The sequence below is a fragment of the Callorhinus ursinus genome, unplaced genomic scaffold, assembly GCF_003265705.2.
Source record: "Callorhinus ursinus isolate GAN/ISIS: 27379988/994484 unplaced genomic scaffold, GSC_fseal_2.0 scaffold18, whole genome shotgun sequence".
Taxonomy (NCBI): Eukaryota; Metazoa; Chordata; class Mammalia; order Carnivora; family Otariidae; genus Callorhinus; species Callorhinus ursinus.
In genome coordinates, this window is record NW_027397080.1 from 30,435,572 (window position 1) to 30,456,776 (window position 21,205).

The 21,205-nt window shown below is 49.8% G+C and overlaps 1 long non-coding RNA gene across 1 annotated transcript; it reads left to right on the forward strand.

Annotated features, from left to right (window-relative positions):
- Window positions 1-6,890: 6,890 nt before the first annotated feature.
- Window positions 6,891-10,884, forward strand: LOC141374464 (uncharacterized). Its single transcript, XR_012381379.1, has 2 exons — window positions 6,891-9,673; window positions 10,321-10,884. It is a non-coding gene; the product is annotated as an uncharacterized lncRNA (long non-coding RNA).
- The last annotated feature ends 10,321 nt before the right edge of the window (window positions 10,885-21,205 follow it).

Here is a 21,205-nt window from a genome sequence, read left to right on the forward strand (position 1 = left end):
TCGGAACAGTAAACATTTTACAAAACCTAAGTCCGGAGGTCGGCAGTTTCGGGGTGGGTTGTATCCAGTGGCTCAGGGATGTCAAGGAGTTGGGCTCTTTCCATATTTCTGCTCGGCCGTCTGTGTACTGACGTTGTCTTCCACCAGCTGCGCTCCCGGCCAGCCCTTCCTGGGGGCCTGTCTTGTTATGAGTGAGGCAGCCCTTCCCAAAGCCTCAGCTGACTTTCCCACACATCTCATTGGCCACAGTGATGCCTCAGGCCCCGGCCCCAGCCAGTCGGTGGCAAGGGAAGGGGCTGTCGGGATGGCGTTCTTGAGGCATGTGACTTGAGGAGAGGCTAGGTTTACCTGAACCAAGTCAGGGCCCCTGAGTAGGAGCAGAGGGGCATGCATTTGGGGCAGGCAACCAGAATCTGCTACGTCGGAAACTTGACATTTATTTAGATTTCTAACTGACTGGGGTGGTCAGTAACTGACAATTACGCTCACTCCTAAAATACATGTATTTTATACTCCGTTCTTTTAAGGCAAGGGCAGTTCTAGACAATCATGGCATCTGCTGTTCACCTTTCACCTGCCAGACAGCTCCTCTCCCCAGTGAGCATCCACATGGGTGGTCCTCAAGCCTGTGAGCTGTTCTCCCTGTCGATGAACCTGCTGCCTCCCAGAGTTGGCTGTTTAAGCCCTCCGTCTGGTAAGGACTAGACTGGGAAACACTAAGGATTCTTAATACTCAGAGGGGTTAGATGAGTAAGTCCCTGGCTCTGCAGAGAGCAGAGGCAACGGGCTTCTGGCGGGCAGCCCCCAAGGGCCAGCAGACATGCTCGCCATTCCCCCAGGGTCAGGGAGGGACAGGTCAGGGTCGCCATTCACCCAGCAGGATCAGCGGAGGGGTAGGCATGCACCAATATCACCTGCCAGGGATGTGTGACCTTTTCTTTTTTCTCCAAGGGCAGGCACAGTTGGCTCATGAAATTTGGGAGCAACGGGGGTGCTGGCTGCCCCTCTGGAAAAGCTGGTCCCCTCGACCTGGACTGACGATTAATTTTTGAGGCTGAAAACATCTAAGTGAGTCTTTCATGGCTCTGTCCCTGAGATCCACCACTCTCTTTTTTTTTTTTTTAAACCTTGTATTTAGGCTTCTTTATTTATTCTTATATCTTTAAATTTTACTTAGTTAGCATGCAGTGCAATATTGGTTTCTGGAGTAGAATTCAGTGACTCATCACTTACCTACAATACCCAGTGCTCATCCCAACAAGTGCCCTCCTTAGTGCCCATCCCCCGTCTAGCCCATCCTCCAGCACCCCTCAGTCTGGTCTCTGTCGTTTCCCTCTCTCCTCCTCCTCCTTATATATGTTCATCTGTTTTCTTTCTTAAGTTCCACATAGGAGTGAGATCATATGGTATTTGTCTTTCTCTGACTTACTTCGCTTAGCGTAGTATGCTCTAGCTCCATCCACGTCGTTGCAAATGGCAAGATTTCATTCTTGTTGATGGCTGAGTAATATTCCATTGTGTATATGTACCACGTCTTCTTTATCCTTTCATCAGTCGATGGACATTTGGGCTCTCTCCGTAGTTTAGCTATTGTTGATACTGCTGCTATAAATATTGGGGCCCATGAGTCCCTTTGAACCTGTATTTTTTTTTTTTTTTATCCTTTGGGTAAATACCCAGTAGTGCAATCACTGGGTCATAGGGTAGCTCTGTTTTTAACTTTTTGAGGAACCTCCACACTGGTTTCCAGAGTGGCTGCACCAGTTTGCATTCCCACCAGCAGTGCAGGAGGGCTCCCCTTTGTCCGCATCCCTGCCAACATCTGTTGTTTCATGTGTTGTTAATTTTAGCCATTTTGACAGATGTGAGGTGGTATCTCATCGTGGTTTTGATTTGTATTTCCCAGTTGCCGAGGGATGTTGAGCATCTTTTCATGTGTCTGTTAGCCATCTGGATGTCTTTTTCGGAAAAGTGTCTATTCATGTCTTCTACCTATTTCTTAACTGGATTATTTGGGTTTTGGGTGTTGAGTTTGATAAGTTCTTTATAGATTTTGGATACCAACCCTTTATCAGATATGTCATTTGCAAATATCTTCTCCCATTCTGTAGGCTGCCTTTTAGTTTTGTTGATTGTTTCCTTCACTGTGCAGAAGCTTTTTATCTTGATGCGGTCCCAATAGTTCATGTTTGCTTTTGTTTCCCTTGCCTCCGGCGACATGTCTAATAAGGAGTTGCTATAGCCGAGGTCAAAGAAGTTTCTGCCTACGTGTTCCTCTAGGATTTTGACGGTTTCCTGTCTCACATTTAGGTCTTTCGTCCATCTTGAATTTATTTTTGTGTGTGGTGTAAGAAAGTGGTCCAGTTTCATTCTTCTGCATGTTGCTGTCCAGTTTTCCCAACATTTGTTGAAGACTGTCTTCCCATTGGATATTCTTCCCTGCTTTTTCAAAGATTAGTTGACCATAGAGTTGTGGGTCCAGTTCTGGGTTCTCTGTTCTGTTCCATTGATCTGTGTGTCTGTTTTTGTGCCAGTACCATACTGTCTTGATGACAACAGCTTTGTAATAGAGCCTGAAGTCCGGAATCGTAATGCCACCAGCTTTGGTTTTCTTTTTGAGGGTTGCTTTGGCTATTCAGGGTCTTTTGTGGTTTCGTACAAATTTTAGGATTATTTGTTTTAGCTCTGTGAAAAATGCTGGTATTATTTTGATAGGGATTACATTAACTGCATAGGTGGCTTTGGGTAGTATAGCCATTTTAACGATGTTTGTTCTTCTGATCCATGAGCATGGAATGCTTTTCCATTTCTTTGTGTTATCTTCGATTTCTTTCATAAGTGTTCTGTAGTTTTCAAAATACAGACCTTTTACCTCTTTAGTTAGGTTTAGTTAGGTATCTTACTGTTTTTGGTGCAGTTGCGAGTGGGATCAATTCCTTGATTTCTTTTACTGCTGCTTCATAATTGTTGTATAGAAATGCAACAGATTTCTGTACATTGATTTTATATCCTGCAGCTTTGCTGAATTCATGTATTAGTTCTAGCGGGTTTTTTGGTGGAGTCTTTCGGGTTTTCTGTATACAGTGTCATGTCATTTGCAAATAGTGAAAGTTTAACTTCTTCCTTCCTGATTTGGATACCGTATATTTCTTTTTGTTGTCTGATTGCTGAGGCTAAGACTTCCAGTACTGTGTTAAATAGTAATGGTGAGAGTGGACATTCCTGTCTTGTTCCTGGCTGTAGGGGAAAGGCTCTCAGTTTTTTCCCCGTTGAGGAGGATATTGGCTGTGGGTCTTTCGTATATGGCCTTATGATGTTGAGGTGTGTTCCCTCTATCCCCACTTTGTTGAGGGTTTTTATCAAGAAAGGATGCCGTATTTTGTCAAATGTTTTTTCTGCATCTATTGCGAATCATATGGTTCTTATCCTTTCTTTTATTAATGTGATGTATCACATTGATTGATTGTGAATAATGAACCACTGCTGTAGCCCAGGAAGAGATCCCACTTGATTGTGGTGAATATTTCTTTTGATGTACTGTTGAATTCTCGGTTATTGAGAATTTTTGCATCCATGCTCATCAGGGATAGTGGCCTGTCATTCTCTTTTTTAGTGTGAGATCCCCCACTCTTAAGGCAGGTTTCTCTCTGCCCAGGTTCTAACCTGGATGGAAGTCACTCACAGATCGGGACGGGTCTCTGAAACTCCTCTGAGCCACCATCACCTTCCTGCCGCTGGGTCAGGTTTTCTGGAGATCAGCGCAAGAGCAAAAAAATTCCTCCCAGCTTTCAACATCATTGTGAAATGCAAGAGGACACTTAACTAAGGCTGGTGGTAAAAATCGTGGTAAAAATCACCGGATTCCTCTCCAAGCCTGGCAGGGGAGGGAGCGTGTGGCGCAAAACTGTGACTTGTTCTCAGCCCCACGCTTCTGCCTCCAGATCGGGCGTTTTAAAAGTGCTTGTTCTCGTGGTTCAGAACTGCTCACAGTTATAATTTTGCACAGCTATGATTTCTTGCCCATCTCTCTCTTTATGCGTGCCCCAAGGCCCAGGACGCCTCCCTCCCGCCCGGCCCTCCCACCGTCCCCACCCCAGCATGGGGTCAGCAAATCATAGGTGCACAATCAGTAGCTGATGGATGCCGAAGATACGTTCGTGCTTGCTGAGACATGTGCCGTGGGATTGGGAAGGTTTCCTGAATGAATTTCCACATCTCCTGGATGAAGAGGGCGCCTCTTTTTCCAGGAATTGGAACATTCAAGAGCCATATTGCCAGAATCCACTTTTTCTTTAGTGCCTAAAATTTAAGTTCTAGGAACTTAAAACTCCCTTGGTATACCAGAGATGACTTCGGTTTTCTTGTATTCCTCCTGGCTTGCTGGACCAGCGGCCCTGGCCCTGCAGCGAGAGGTGTTGGGCCTGGGGCTCAAGAGGGCCCCTGTTAGGAGAAATGAAGGCAAAATCAGGGCTCTGAACCAAGCCCCAGGCCTTTTAAACAGCTTGTGTTAATGCAGCAGAAGCTCACCAAAGGCCTTTCAGTAGAAGAGATGGTACATTCAAATCTAAGTACGTTCACTCTGACCTTGGATTGCAGCTTTGCAGGAAAATCTGACTTGGTTAAAGACTGCTGACTTGCGTGCTTTATACTTTGTGGAACACAGTCAGATTTCATCCACTGACTGATTATTCACCCTTGCCTAAAGTTCTGGCCTCGCCTCTCTGACTGGAAAAATTGTCCTTGAAGTCCAGGCCTCCCCTCTCTGACTGGGAAGATTGTTCCTGAAGTCTAGACCTCCCCTCTCGGACTGGGAAGATTGTCCCTGAAGTCCAGACCTCCCCTCTCCGACTGGGAAGATTGTCCTCTCTGTCTGAGGACCCTGGACTCCGGAGGAGGAAGAAGGACCCCCTCCTGGCTACCAGAACTGCCAGACCAGCCCTGGTTCCCGGGGAGCAGCCTCCATAGGCAGATACCTTCACCCAGGTCGCTGCTTAGATTCAGAAGATGGAGTTCTGCATGGAAATCGGGAGCAGGGCCTGCTTAGCAGTAGAAGATACATCTGGTCTTGCTTTTCTGAGCCATCTTTTCCTTTGGTTCATTTTCTGAGCCAGAGGGTAGGCTGGATCCAAGAATTAGCAGTTCCTTGTCTCCCTCCCTCTGTTAGTGCTTTCACCCTCTGCTGGGGTTCAGCGCGTGCCCCATCCCTGAGAGACACACAGCCACCATGCTGACCGGACCTTGACAGCAGTTCCAAGTACCAGCCTGAGCCAGTGAGTGCTCATGAGCCTGTTCCCGCCTCTCACACCCCATCTTTGGAAGGGCCAGCCCGTCCCAAATGCTCACTGTGCTCCCAGACACCAGGCTTGCTGCTGTTGCTTAATTCCCGCGTAGCTCTCTTTACCGTGGGGAGCCTGCTTCTGTTTTCAGTATTTGGGGGTCCTCCACCTTGTCCAGCCAGCCTGGGAGTTATTCAGGCGCCTGCTTGTCCCCATGCTTACTTGAGGACAGTCACCGTAGAAAGTGCCGTTGGCCTGATCCCAGACCCGCTGGGTCAGAAGCTCCAGTGTGGAGCCAGAAATCCCACCTCACCACAGCCTCCAGGTGATTCTTGGGCACGGTGCCCTAACGTGACAAACGTGCTCCGCTGGCACTTACCTTGGGGATAAAACTGGACCTATCAGAGGCATCTTTTCCGCGCTAAAAAGCCATAATTAAAGTCTAGTCTGGCTTGCTTTTTAGGCAGGGCGTTACTGTTTGTGGGGGTTCGTCTGTTTGGGGGCAGAAGACTACGGTGAGAGCAGACTCCCACCAGCTCCCACTGGACATTTAGCGGTCAGGGAAGGAGGTGCTGTGTGCTCTGCGTCCTGCTGAGTGTGGGGAGGGCCAAAGAGGGGCTTTCTCCTCTAGGAGAGGAGGTGGGCAGACACCGTGCCCACCTGGGAGCTGCTTTCATCTGCAACAGCTTGCCTGGAACCCATTTCTAGGACCTCCTGTGCTGGGGAAGGGGACACAACGACCCTCCCGGGAACACCCCTGTGTGTCCCCTCCCCCATGAAGAGGTAACTGTCCATCGGTGGTCCGCATCCAAAGCAGTTGGTGACTAGATATTCTAGCAGCCACTGTGATGGGCATCTTGAGGTGTCAGCTTGGCCAGGCCACGGGACCCAGTAATTCAGCCAAATACCGAGCTAGGTGCTGCTTTGTGCGGACGTGGGTGGCATCTACAGTCGGTTAGCTTTAAGTAAAGATTATTCTCGATAACGTGGGTGGGCCTCGCCCAAGCAGTTGAAAGGCTTTAAGAACAAAGCTGGGGTTTTCCCGAGGAGGAAGAGATCCCACCTGTGGCCTGCAGTATCTGCTCCCGCCTGAGAGCGACCAGCCCGCCAGGCGGCCCTAGCCAGCCCCACGGTCATGTGAAATAAACCTCTTTGCCTCTGTCTTCTGCTTCTGCTTCCCCGGTAGGATTCTGACTGCTCCACTCTCTCAGGGGTGCCCAGGATGGGGGAGCAAGCTGGTGTTGCTTTGTTCTCTTGCTCCCTGTTCGTATAGCCACGCGGGTTTAAGACTACTGTCGCTTCCTAACTTTTTCTCTTCCAGGGAAGTGCTGACTTGGTTTGTTGTTTGTTGTTTTTTTTTTCTCCTGGTCAGTTGAGTTGCGGGCCAGCCCGGTTGGGATCTGTCGCCGGTCCCCACTTTTCTCCAGCGCCCCATCCTTACTGCCCGCATTCCCTTCCTATCTGCAGGTCGGCGGGAGCAGCAGAACCAGCCTGCCCCCTGAGTCATCAGCAGGGCCAGCTGTGAGTGTTTCTTTGGCAGTGTCTTAGCTGGTTGTTGTGAGTAATAGTGAAGGAAGCAATCAGCAAGTATACTGCCCTAGAAGTGCTGCACGTTGTTGGGCCCCAGAGGGAAGAGACAAGCAAGAGGCACCTGGAGCCAGCGTTGAGACGCCAGACCCAGGATGTTGGAAGCTCTTCTCTGCCATGTTGGTTGGTAAGGGCTTCAGGGGGAGCAAGCTCTAGAGCCCCTGGAGCGGTCTGCTCACAGATGTTGAGAGGAAAAAAGCATCCGGGACTGGGGTATGGGATGTGTCTGGTTGGGAGAAGTTTGCACATGGGAGTAATAAAAGCCAGCATTGACAGAACACTTAGTCTGTGTGAAGCCCTGTTCTGAGCATTGGAAATGCAGTCTCTCAGGAGCCAGGGTTTGTTGTTACTTTTGTCTTACAGAGAAGAAAACAGACATACGAAGTGCCAAAGTCACAAAGGATGCGGCTGATAGAAATAGGGACAGGATCTGAACCCAAGCATTCTGGCTTGAGAATCCATACTCTTAACCGCTGCCCCGTGTCCTTGGAGATGGGCCTTGGGTGGCATCCGTGCCCTGTGGACCTGCTTTGCAGAGTGGCCTGAACACAGACACACGTACACCGTTTCTCTTCCCCCACGAGGCAAACTGTGAAGGCGGTCATTAGTTTTGGCGAACGTGCCTGGGTGGGCATTAGGAAATGGGTCTGCCTTGGGGAGAATTTTCCTTTTCAGCCAAGGCCAGGCCCAGGATGTTGACAGGAGTGAGAAGTGGCTGGTGTTTCTGCCCCAGTGGCTGGTGAGGAAGGTTCCTCCATGGGAGCTCAGCAAAAGATAGTCTAATTCTCTGGGTCTCCCCAGCCCCCACCTGCAGATGCCAGCCTTGGGTCCAGTGAACTGTGTGGCCAGCTGGATTGCCATGGCAACAGGAAGTGGACCCAAGCCACCAGAGGTTGGAGAGCAAAGACGCACTGGTTAACTTGTGCAGGTCTTGGACCACAAGGCACATCCGTTAGCTGGCCCCTCACTTTGACAGAGCCCACTGGAACCAGCCTTTGGCCCTTGTCTGTCTCGGGGTGGTGCCTTTGTGGCCTTTGATTGAGCCGTGAGTACTCCAGTTCTTTGTCCCACTGATTTTTTCCATACTCCAATCTAGTGCTTATGGGAGATCACACAAGTCCGAGAGGTGAAGTGAGGTGTCGGTCGTTCACTCCTCTGACCCCATTGACTAAGACGAGCTTTGAGGGACCACGAGGGGATGGGGCTTCTGGTACCTTTGATGCAGGCCAAGGACAGCAGCTGCTGTGACCCCCCCCAACCTCCCCATGCCCCCCTTACCCCTCCTCCAGCCCCTGCCTGCCCTCCCCTGCTCATGCCCACCTGCCTGGACCCCATCTTTTTTTTGCCTTTTGTCTTGCCGACCTCGGTCCTTCCCAGCCCTGAGCGGGAGATGAGCCTGTTTCCATTTGGACCGCTTTATGTGAGTCAGAAGACCCCTTCGAGAGGTTTTCTGAGTCTAACCTTGGCCTTGAGACCTCTACTCTGGTCCACACCAGTCCTTTCTCTTAATGCTGGAGAGCAAAGTGGGCAGCCAGGCTCTCTTCAGCAAACTGGATTCCTGTGGGAATTGTTCTGTTTCTCCTCAGCGCTCAGAGGACTTGCTTCAGAGAGGGCCCCTTTGTAACGCACATTGGACTGGCCACGCCCGTGCCCACTTGGCCACAAATTCCCCTCTGCTCCCCAGGCCCATGGAGCCGGGCGTGGGCTGAAGTGGGGCCGATGGAATGCCCGGAATGCCGGCTGCAGTGACCGACCAACGCTCAGATCCCTCACGGGAGTTTTGACCAAGGCAGCGTTTGGGATGGCTTCTGAGCCAAAGTCTTTACATTCTTCCCAGTTTTAGGCAGAAGTGAAGAATGCCTGCCTTCTCCCAGCCGCCAATTGACTCGGGATCTTGAACTTTTAAATTAACGGGAACACACTCTCGGATTGTGGTCTAACTGGCCTATTGAGTTCAGGTGAAATTATTTGCGAGTAACCTCTTTTCGTGCCTGCCTTTGCTTTTCGTTAGGCCGACATAGAAACCAGGAAAATGGTACCTCTGGGATATAGTTCCCCTGCAGAAGTTCCCGGATAATAAGGACACAAACAGCAGGCTTTTTGCATCCTTTCCGGTCTCTGTAGGAAACCCGTGTCTCTGTGGCAATTTATTTCTGCAGTCTTTAGAGTGGGTAGGTAGGATAGACTCTGGCTTCTTTGTATCCGACTGTAGTAGAGAAATGCACTTGGTTATGTATCTAGCTTTTTATCTTTCTAGAACTTCTGTGGAGACAGGCGGAGCAGTGCTGACTCAGTGGGAATGAGTTTAAGAGTGGATTGGGACAAAGAGGGGCTACTTCTCTCTCTCTCCCTCTCTCTCTCTCTCTGTCTCTCTCTCTCACACACACACACACACACACATGCCCACTGGCCATGGATTTGGGGGCGCCAACATGATAAGTCGATTGTTCTGGTGACATCCCTGTGCCCTGGACACTTGGCCTCCCCCGAGCCTCCCTTTGCTGCCCCCTAACGTGGGTGTGTCACCTGTGTGCTTAGCTGGGCCTGCCTTTGGACTGTCACCAAATTGAAATTTGTAGTAACTTTTGGACAAGGGTCCCGTGTTTTCATTTTGCCCATGAATTGTGTCGCTGTTTCTGACGATCAGCCTTCTATTGGCCTTCAGGCTGCAGGTCAGGAGGACTCTGTCGTCCCACATCAAACTCGTAACCCAGTATGGGTTCAGGCCTTGGTGCCCACTTCCCAGGAGGTCCGGGCTCAGAGCAGGCGCTCCAGCAAAAGATGGTGATTGACTCACCCAGAGCGTCAAGGTGAGTAGAGCTGAGTGGGACCAGAATCCTCCCTCCAGCTGAACCCAGGACCCCCTGGCGGGCACACACAAGTAGCACAAGTAAGGAGCTCAGGTCCTGTGCTTGGGGCTGGCTCTGGCACTAATCAGAAACTGTGGTTCATCAGAATTCGGGAAGGGATTTTTTTCAGTTTGGTGAATTGCATCTATTTGGGGGATTATATTAATTTGCTAGGGCTGCCCTAGCAAAGAACCACAGACCAGGTAACTTGAACAACAAAAATTTGTTTTCTCTCAGTTCTGGAGGCTAGAAGTCCAAGAACAAGGTGTCAGGAGGGTTGGTAGGCCTCCTTCAGAGGCCTCTCCCCTGGCCTTGTAGACGCCCAGCCTCCCCGTGTCTCCACATGGGCTCCTCTCCGTACCCACCTCTGTCCAAATTTCCCCTTTTTACAAGGACACCAGTCATATTGGGTTAGGACCACCCTAATGACCTCATTGTAACTTAATCACCTCTTTAGAGACTCTGTCTCCAAGTAAGGGCCCATCCTGAGGTTCCGGGGGTTAGAATTTCAACTTATGAATGGGGGAGGGGAGACAGTTCAACCTGTCTCGGAGATTTTTCTGGGCGCTCCAGAATCTTGTTTTAATCCCTCAACAATTTCTTTCCAGTCTGAAAAGGCGAGAAGTGGTCGACTCCCAGGTCTGTTCTCCAACACAGGAAGAAGCAACATAAGACTCAGTGGCCAGCAGAATGTGGCTGTGGGTGGTTGCTCAAGGGTGTGAGGCGTGGGTTACTTAATACTGCCTTCCAGATAGACACAGGAAGAGTGACGGTACAGAGGATGGGAGCCAGCTGTCCCCCGAGTCCTGCGGGGCCTCAGCGAGAGGAAGTGAGTGTGAGCAGGAGAATTCTGGTCAGAGCTGGGAAAAGATCTTCAGGCAGGGGGTGGGGGGGCTGTCAGAGGCTGAGGTCGGGAGGGCAGGAAGTGTGGTCTGGAGACCTGCCCTCGATCACCTGGGGTGTCCCAGGAGGCAGGGCCAGGCTTACAATGTGGCCCCCAAATGGTCCTCGAGCTTTGGGGGCGCTAAGACTCTGATACCCCGGTCTTGGGCTAGGTCTGGGAAGCTCCCCACGTGAGGTGATAATTATTGAAGCTGGTTCATGGCTTTCTGGGGGTTCATATACTTCTGTACTCGTTTGAAATTTTCGTGATTAAAAAAAACTTTTTAAGAGAGGGAGGAGCATCTGGCTGGCTTAGTAGAGCATATGATTCTTGATTTCAGGGTTGTAAGTTCGAGCCCCCCGGTGGGTGTAGAGATTACTTAAAATCTTAAAAAAAGAGAGGGGGCGGAGAGAGAAAAGGGGTGGGGGGGGAACTCCCAGGAGCTTCAGCTGCCAGCCCTGGTTAGGACAAAGATGGGAGGGAGGAAGCATTGAATCTGCCCCTGGGCTTCCCTGACCTGGGGAAGCAGCGCCTCCGCGTGGCGAGAGGTAGAACTACTCTATAGCCGGATCATGACTGGCAATTGGGGTCCAGGATGGTGTGTGTCCCAGTTAAGAAGGCAGAGGGGGAAGCCAGGCAAAACCTCACAGCAGGCTCTTCACCTTTGTTATGTCACGGACCCCTGTGCCCATCTAGTGATGGCTGTGGACCCAAAAGATAAAGGTGAAAAATAAAATAGGTGTGATTACAAAGCGGAACAATTTTAATGCACTGTAATTATCCAAATAGTTGATAAAGCCAAATTTGTTGTAGGGTAGATATGTGCCCTTATCAGCATATATATTTTTTTAAAGATTTTATTTGTCAGGGAGAGAGTGCACAAGCAGGGGGAGTGCGCAACATAGACCGGGTCCCTGCCCTTACCAAGCACTCAATTCTATGGAGAGACAGGTGATCCCATGTTCTTGTTGAATATATTAGGTTAATATATAACAATGTTTCCTGCATAATTGTTAAATAATTCTTCATAGTGAACGTTTTCTCTTAATCCTGTTTGCTTTAAAGCCGAGTTTTCAACCTAGTGAAGCCCAGTGTTCCTCTATAAAGCAAAAGAAATCTTACATCTTCTGGAAGATTCTGAAGGGCTTCTGGGAAGCAGGGGTGCTCATGCCTTTTATCTCCTCCCCAAACTCATTAAGAGTCACTGCTTGGGGCACCTGGGTGGCTCAGTCGTTAGGCGTCTGCCTTCGGCTCAGGTCATGATCCCAAGGTCCTGGGATCGAGCCCGGCATCGGGGTCCCTGCTCCGCGGGAAGCCTGCTTCTCCCTCTCCCACTCCCCCTGCTTGTGTTCGCTCTCTCGCTGTGTTTCTCTCTGTCAAATAAATAAATAAAATCTAAAAAAAAAAAAAGTCACTGCTTATTCACAGAAGCGCTATTCACAATGGCCAAAAGGTGGAAATGACCCAGGTGTCCATCAACAGATGAATGGGGAAACAAAATATTCATACAGTGGAGGATTATTTGGCCATAAAAGGAAGCACAGTGCTGTGCACAGGCTATCGTGGGTAGACCTCAGAGACGACATGGTAAGTGAAAGAGGGCCATACACAAAAACACTCGCTGTCATCTGATTCGGCTGGTGTGAAATGTCCAGAAAAGGCAAATCCATGGAAACAAAAAGTAGATTCGTGGTTGCCAGAGCTGGAGAGAGAAGGCAGTGGGGAGGTATTGCTTTAAGGGGTACAGAGTTTCTGTTTGGGGTGATGAAAAAGTTTTAGAAGTGGTGGCGATGCCTACGTACTTGTGAATATCATCGATGCCGTTGATGTGTGTACTTAGAAATGGTTAAAATGGCAATTTTTTGTGATAGATGTTTTACCACAATTAAAAAAAGTCACTGCTTGGGGCGCCTGGGTGGCTCAGTCGTTAAGCGTCTGCCTTCGGCTCAGGTCATGATCCCAGGGTCCTGGGATCGAGCCCCGCATCGGGCTCCCTGCTCAGCGGGAAGCCTGCTTCTCCCTCTCCCACTCCCCCTGCTTGTGTACCCCGTCTCGCTGTGTCTCTCTTTGACAAATAAATAAAATCTTAAAAAATAAAAATAAAAAAAGTCACTGCTTGAAGACATCTTTCTGGTTACACTGAGTCATCCCATCATCCCCAGTCATGCACTGCCCCAGGCTCCCATACTCGGTCCCTGGGAGCTCTCAAGTCTTGTGCTTAAATGCTGCCTTTGTGTTGATGGCCTCCAACTTCCATCTCTAGACAGGACCTCCCCCAGAACTCTGACCCCCTACTTGGCTTGTCCAACAGTAATGTCCAGAGCCTACCTCCTGCTGTTGCCTCCCCATAAACCTGCTCCCTCCAAGTGAGGAGCAACTCTGTCATTTAATCTTAAAAGTCTAGAATCTTCCTTGACTCCTCATGGGCTCACACTCACATCTGAGCCTCCAGTAAATTCTATCATCTCTGCATCCAGAACCATATCCATGACCTTGGCCTCCACCGTCCCTCACCTAGATGATGCAGGGGCCTCTAAGCCAGGCTTTATCTCTTACAAAGAGCTTGAGGCACACCTCTGCTCAGCCCTCTAGTGGCTCCCATGTCCCTCAGTGTGTAAAAGCTAAAGCCCTCACGTTGACTGAGGGCCTTGTGTGTTCTCCCTGCCTCTGTTCTCTTCTCTCCGTCACTGCTCCAGCCACAGTGGCTCCTTGCTGTTTCCTGAACACAGAAGCCATGATACTCCGCAGGGCCTTTGCACATGCTCTTTCCTCTGCCTAGGATGTTCTTCCCCTGTGTGTCCCAATTCTCGCTCGCTCACCTCAGGATCTTGTCAGACGCCATCCCGTTAGTCACTTTCTCTGGACACCTGTGTGAAGCACCCCCATCACCGCTCCCAGCACACCCTGGCCCTATTACCTGGCTTTACTTCTCTCCCACACTTAACCACCATTGGACATACTGTGTATTTGTTGATTGTTTGTCATCTGTCTCGAGCAGAAGGTAAACTGGAAGGCAAGGATTTGGTTTTGCTCAGTGTCATTACTTCAGATAATTAGCAGCGGCTCAATAGATATGTGTGGAATGAAGAAATCGTTGGAACCCTTGATTCACTGAAATTATACAATATTCTTCAAATACTACTTAATAAGCGTTAATAAATGACTTGACATATGTATAATAATTCCACTTTACAAAATAAAACCCTGGGCTAAAGACCCCCCCAGACCTATTTTCCTTGTATTGGTTATATTTTTTGTTTGCTTTTATTTTTTTTTTAAGATTTATTTATTAGAGAGAGAGAGAGACAGAGAGGGAACACAAGCAGAGGGAGTGGGAGAGGGAGAAGCAGGCTTCCCACCGAGCAGGGAGCCTGATGCGGGGCTCGATGCGGGGCTCCATCCCAGGACCCTGGGATCATGACCTGAGCCGAAGGCAGCCGACTGAGCCACCCAGGCACCCCCCCCCCTTTTTTTAAAGATTTTATTTATTCATTTGCGAGAGAGAGAACAAGCAGGGGGAGAGGCAGAGGGAGAGGGAGAAGCAGACTCCCTGCTGAGCAAGGAGCCTGATGTGGGACTCGATCCCAGGACCCTGGGATCATGACCTGGGCCGAAGGCAGACGGTTAACCATCTGAGCCACCCAGGCGCCCCCCCCCGTTTGTTTTTGTTTTTAAAGATCTTTTTCAGCAGTCTCTGCACCCCATGTAGGACTCAAACTCACAACCCTGAGATCAAGAGTCACGTGCTCCATGGACTGAGCCAGCCAGGTGGCCTGTATTTGTTGTTCGTATTGGTTAAGGCAGAGACCGGGGTGCTATAATGAAGAGCCCCCCCCCCCCCCCCTATCCAGTGGCTCCAAGGAAACATGTTTCTTTTCCCCTGGCACACCAGCAAAGGGGAGCGTGCCTGGTTAGCAAGTGACTCAGCAACACCCACCTTTCAGGGACCTGGCTTCTTTCCATCTTCCTTCTCCACCATCCTGTAGATCACGTCCCTGGTCTGCGTGTCCACTCTGTGTGGCCGGCCTCGGTACCTCAGCATTTCAGTGAAAGGAAGGGGCAAGGGGAGGCCACGTGCCGTGTTTTAAGGCCCACGCTTAGAAGCGGCCCATTGCCGCCACTTACCTTTCGTGGGTGAGGCCTGGTCACATGACCACATGGAGCTGCCAGGGGCTCTGGGAAATTAAGTCTCTGGCTGGGGGGCCGTGTGCCCAGCTACTACTGCTTTGCCAAGGAAGTAGCTGCTGTTGGCTCCATTTTACCGATGAAACTGAGTCTTCTTAGAGAAGTTAAATCACTTACTCAAGTTGGTGCCATGAGCCTATGTTGGCCTTCTGGCCCCAAGCCCAGGGCTCTGTCTCTACCCCCAAATAGCCCGTTATTCACAACCGCCCTGTGAATTTTCTGCCCTTATTTTCTGGATGAGGCACTGGAGGATTGGCAAGGTTACATGGCCCCTTTTAGGTCACGTGGTATATCCGTTTACCATCCCTGTGTAACAAATGATGCAAACTTGGTTCCTAAATCAACGCCAGTTTATTATCTCACAGTTTCTGTAGGTCACAAGTCGGTCGTGACTCCACTGGGTCTTGTGCTCTGGGCGTGGCACTCCCCGCACTGGCCGGTTGTGTCCTCAGCTCCGTGTGCAGGGTGGCTGTGGGTTGTGGCTGTGGGTTCAGGCTGCTGCCATTTCCCGGGACCCTTGCACTGCCTCGCCTCCTTCCCCCACAGGCCCACTCACGACATTGCAGGGGGCGGCGGGATCCCCACGTCAGACCCCCTCCTAGGAATCTCCCCCACTCTTCACATTTCTCTGGCTTCCTCTTTTGCTACTAGCCAAGAGAACCTTTTGAAGGATTCCCCTGACTGGGCCAGGCCAACCTGGATAATCCTTGCATCTTGAGGTCCACTGACATAGGACCTGACCCCGTCAGCTCGAGCTGCTAGGACAAAATACCACAGACGGGGCAGCTTAATTAATAGACGTTGATGTCCCATGGTTCTGGAGGCTGGAAGTCCCAGGCCGGGGTGCTGGCAGATGTGGTTCCTGGAGGGAGCCCACTTCCTGGCTTACAGATACGCTGATGCTTTGTGCTGTATCCTTCCCTGGCCAACAGAGAAGAAGCACGCGGGCTGGTGTCTTTTCTTATAAGACCGCTAATCTCATCATGTGGCCCCACCCATGACTTCCTCTAAGCCTAATCCCCTCCCAAAGGCCCCACCTCCTAATACCATCATATTGAAGGTTCGGGCTTCATATGGATTTGAGGGGTGAGGAGGAGAACAAATGTTCAGGGCCTAACAGGCCTTCAATTACGTCGTCCGGGATTCCCTCGTAGTAGCATCTAGAGTATTTGATTAACCAGAGGACAGGAATCTTGGGGGGCGGGTGTTGGTCTTTGGAATTCTGCCTACCGGCTAGGGTCCACACAGAGGTGCGAGATTAGAACTTGGGTCTTCACTGTACCACAAGGGGCCAGCAGTGTACTTGAAGGCAGAGCTACCTGCAGAGTGAGTCCCTAAGTAGAGGTATAGAGGAAAATAGCCTTTCCTTCCAGTGGCTTAGCTCTTGAATGGGTTCAAGCGTCTGGGAACTGCAGTGCGGGGGCCCAACCCAGGGGCTCCTCAAAACCAAGGCCCTCTGGGTTTCTGCAGGCAGGAGGGCTGGGGGTGCAGGTGGCTGTGGGTTCCGGCCGCTGGGTGCACAGCAAGCCAGGGGCAGCAACCTTCAGAATTTGGGGTGGGGGGGGAGGCTCAAGGTGTTGGGAGAGAGTTTAAATACATCCCACTGAGACTCGAGGGCTTCTGTAGGAATAGAGACCCACCAGATGGTGCCCCTTGAAGAGGGAGGAGGCCCCTGACTCCAGAAACGGTGGTTGGTCAGGCTTGTCCTGTTCTTTCAGCTGTGTGGCCCAACGGCCTCGTGAGCATGCCGGGGGTTACACAACCTCCTTGGGTGGGGGGAGTGTACAGAGAGGGGCCCGTGTGGGCCAGGTTCCTCTACCACAGCCATTGCTCACTGTGGTACCGGGGCAGGAGGGGCCAAGATGGGCCATATTCACCTCCAAACAGGGAAATGAGAAAGGTGGCCAGCCCACATTTCTACCAGCAACATAAGGAAAAGTCCCTTCTCTGTTCTAGTTTTTAAAAATCACATACATCTAGGGGCACCTGGGTGGTTCAGCGTCCAACTCTTGATTTCGGCTCAGGTCATGATCTCGGGGGTTGTGAGATTGAGCCCCGCGTCGGGCTCTGCCCTGGGCATGGAGCCTGCTTGAGGACTCTCTCCCTCTCTCTCTGCCCCTCTGCCTCCCACCATCAGACTGTCACCCCTTTCGCGGTCGTCCGAGGAGGAGGAGGCTCTTGTGCTGGTGACTGGGGTGGGAGGAGGGGAGAGAAGCAGACCAAAGCCAATCTGCCTGCGGGGCCACTGGCCGGGACTATGGGACCTCTCTGCGTCTGGGCCCCGCCTTCCGCAGTCAGGTGATCGCAGTGCCGGGAAGGCTGCCACGATGAGCCAGGACCTCGGACATGGAGCAGCAGACAACCGCCAGCTCGCTTGGCGCAAACTCTAGAAAGACGACTTGGGGTCAAAAGAAGACCCCATCTGAGTTTCTTACCGATTCCCCAAGGAGGACGGGAAGTGGAAAATGTGGCTAATAGGACATCGCATTCCCTGTGGGACGGGAATGTCGGAGACAGCCTGAGGGCCTGAGGCTTCTCTGGGTCCGCTGGTCCCTGGGTCAGGCCTGATTGGGGGACCAACAGCCTCTGGGATAGGAGAAGCAGAGCCCAGGAGCTCTATTGAGAGGTGGGGAGCCAGGAGTCGCTGGCTCCCTTTGGTGGAGACCACACTCAGTGGCTTAAAATCATCCAGCAGCCTGGCAGTTTTAAGTCACTTCCCGCTTATTGTCTGGACCCACGGGGCAACATCAGGGAGCTCAGGCTGTGGAAAATTAGCTACAAGCTTAATTGGAAGTGATTTGAAGCTGTATCATTCCATATCTTTCTCTCCACCCCCCCCCCAACCTTGTCCCTATAGTGGGACGTCTGAATGGTTCTTGGAATGTTTTTTCCCAGGCAAAGAAAACCAAGCGATCTCCTGATCGAACTTGCCTGTAGAATAGCCAAGCACTCACCTGGGAAGGTGGGCAAAGGGTTTTCACCTCAATAAAGCAGGAAAGATATAGTCAGGCTCGGTTTGTGACAAAGCAGCTTGCCAGACTTCTCCTATCCCCCTTCCTCCCCCAAATACCCAAAGGATTAAATGACTCTGATCTTGGTGGGAGGGAGACAGGGGCAGTCCATTCCAGGCTCCTGCCCAGCCACGTGCCAAAGCCCAGAGCTGGTTGCACAACCCAAGCCTAAAACTGTTCACATCCGTAAAAAGCTGGGAGGCTTCACCGACAGCACTCTCTACTGGGGTCTGTTCATTATCTGGGGTCCTCTCAGGAGGAGGTCAGGGGCTTCTGAAGTGACTCAGAAGGAACACAGCTGCTCTTCTGCTCTGCAAAGTCCGTGAACATGCTTGCTCAAGCTTCTGAGAACTGTTTTTAGTAAATTTTTTTCCGGTTAAAAAAGAATATATGCTCATTCCAGCATTGCTAGTAATAGCCCAAACCTGGAAACAACCCACGTGTCCAAAAGCAGTAGAATGGATACATATATTAGCCATATGACACAATGCTATACAGTGATCAAACTGAATGAATACTGTACAGTGATCAAAATGAGTACTAGATACAGTGATCAAAATAAATGAATATAGTGATCAAAATGAATGAGCTCTGTGTGAGAATGTTGAGCAAAAAAATAGAAGACACAAAAGGAAGATAGAGTGTGAATTCCATTGATGTAAAGCTCAAGACAGGCGAACTATACCATTTTGTTTAGGGATGCATACATGAATGGTTTCGTAACAAGCAAGGAAGTGACTGAAGGGGAAGAAAGTTTTGGGGGAGGTTTCTGGTGTGCTGGAAATATTATATTTCTTGCTCTGGGTAGGTTTTTGTTCTTTGATGTTAGATTGTACTTTGTATTTTAGGTAATTTTCAGTATGCATATTTCAGAATACAGTGTTTTTTAAAAGTTAGATCCAAAAAGGTCTATGCCTATGATTATCTTTGCCTTTTATGAATCAAATGCAAAAGCAAATCTAATGTACACTGAAAACTACAAAACATCATTGAAGGAAATTAAGGACGACCTAAAATAAATGGAAAGACATCCCATGTTCATGGATAAGAGGATTTAATATTATTACGATAGCGTTATCCCCACAATTAATATACAGATTCAAAGAAATCCCTATCAAAATCCCAGCTGGCTTCTTATTTTTTCTTTTTAAAGAAATGGTAACACGGACCCTCAAATTGATACAGCATTGCAAGGGGCCCCAAACAGTCAGAATAATATTGAAAAACAAAAACAAATTGGAGACCTCACACTTCCCCATTTCAAAACTTACTACAAAGCTACGGTAACCAAACACTGTTGTACTGGGAAGGAAGGAAATACAGGTGTAAATCTTCATGAGCTGGGACTAGGCAGTGGGTACTTGGATAGGACACCGGAAGCACAGCAACCAAAGGGGGAAAAATAGGTCCATTGGACATGAGCAAAATAAAAACTTTTGTACTCATAAAGGAAATAAAAAATCATATCTGATTTTTTGATATAAATATTGATATTGATATACATATCAGTAACACATATGTATATATTATATACGTAAATAAAAATATTGATATTTTTATGATATAAAAAATGATCAAGAAAGTGAAAAGACAACACAGAGAAGGGGAGAACATTTTTGTAAGTCATATATCTGATGAAAGTCTGGTATCCAGAAATATAAAGAACTCCTACCCCTCAGAACCAAAAACAAACAAGAGGCAAGGGAATGGAATAGGCAGACACTTCTCCAGCAAGGATATGCAAAGGATCGACCAACACATGGAAAGATGTTCCATATCACGTTGAACTAGAGAAATGCAAATCAAAGCCACAACGAGACACCACTTCACACCACTAGGATGCCTAGAATCAAAAAGACAGATAAGACGGCGCCTGGGTGACTCAGTTGGTTGAGCGACTAGTCGCCTTCCGCTCAGGTCATGATCCTGGAGTCCCGCATCGGGCTCCCTGCTCCCTGCTTCTCCCTCTGACCCTCCCCCCTCTCATGTGCTCTCTCTCTCTCTCTCATTCTCGCTCTCTCAAATAAATAAATAAAATCTTAAAAAAAAGACATAAAAAGTGTTAGGAAAATGGAGAGAAATGGGAACTCTCCTGCATTGCTGTAGGAATATAAAAAGTTGCAGCCAGTTTGAAAAACTCAAAAATTAAACACAGAGTTACCATATGACCAGCAATTCTATTCCTAGGTACATACCCAAAAGAATTGAAAACATGTGTCCACACAAAAACTTGTACACAGATGTTTATAACAGCATTATTCATAACAACCAGAAAGTGGGCTATCAACATAAAAAAACAACAAATGTGGTATATCCATACAATGGAATCTTGCTCAGCCATAAAAAGTAAATGAAGTATTGATACAAGCCACAATGTGAACCATGAAAACATGCCAAGTGAAAGAAATCAGTCACAAATGAGGACTTACTATCTGATTCCATTTATGCGAATGCCCAGAATGGGCAAATCCACAGACACAGAAGGAGGGCTAGGGATCGCCTGGGGGCTGACGGGAGGGAGTAAATGGGGAGTGGTGACTACTAACAGTTCCTTTTCCAGGTGATGAAACCCTTGGGGAATTAGATAATGACGATTGCACAGACTTCTAACGGTTGCACAGACTTGTGAATACACTATAAACTATGGAATTGTACACTGAAAGGGGCCAATTTTATGGGATGTGAACGGAATCTCAATTAAAAAAAACACGAAATTTTCAAAAAAGTAAAAACCAGTAAATCGGGAATTAATATTTCATTAAAAAAAAAAAAACCTAGTAAGCTTGACGTTACAAAATATCGTGCTCATTGTGAGAAAAAATGAAAACACTCCCTTCCCAAAGTAACCATCACTACCCTGTGAAAAGTCCGGGTACCGCCGGATAGGGAAGGATGATCACACTCCACGGTTGTTTTGTTGCTAGTGGAAAGAATGCCTCCGTCCCTCACCCAACACACACACCGCACACCAGCTGGCTGAACGGAAGGTAACACTAGCCCTAAAAATGCCAATCCTTCCCTCACCAGGACGGGACGTCCTAGCCATCTGGCTAGAGCAGGGGTGGCCCTGGCGCGGCAGGCGGGGAGGAAGCTGCCCAGGCAGGTCGCGGGGACGCGGCAGGGGACGTGGGAGCCACAGGGTGGAGCCTAGAGGGCGTGGGGGCGTGGCTCAGGGTGGAGGCTCGGGGTCCCGGCGCCAGGTCGCGAACCGCGCGCGAGGGCCACGGGGTGGGCCCTGGAGGGCGTGGGGGCCGGGGCCGGGGGCGGGGCGCGGAGGGCTCGGGCCGGGGCGGAGGGCTCTGGGCCGGGGGCGGAGCGCGGGGCGGAGCGCGGGGCGGAGCGCGGAGGGCGGAGGACCCCCGGGCCGGGGTTGGGCCGGGCGCCGGAGGCGGGGGCGGAGTGCGGAGGGCGCGG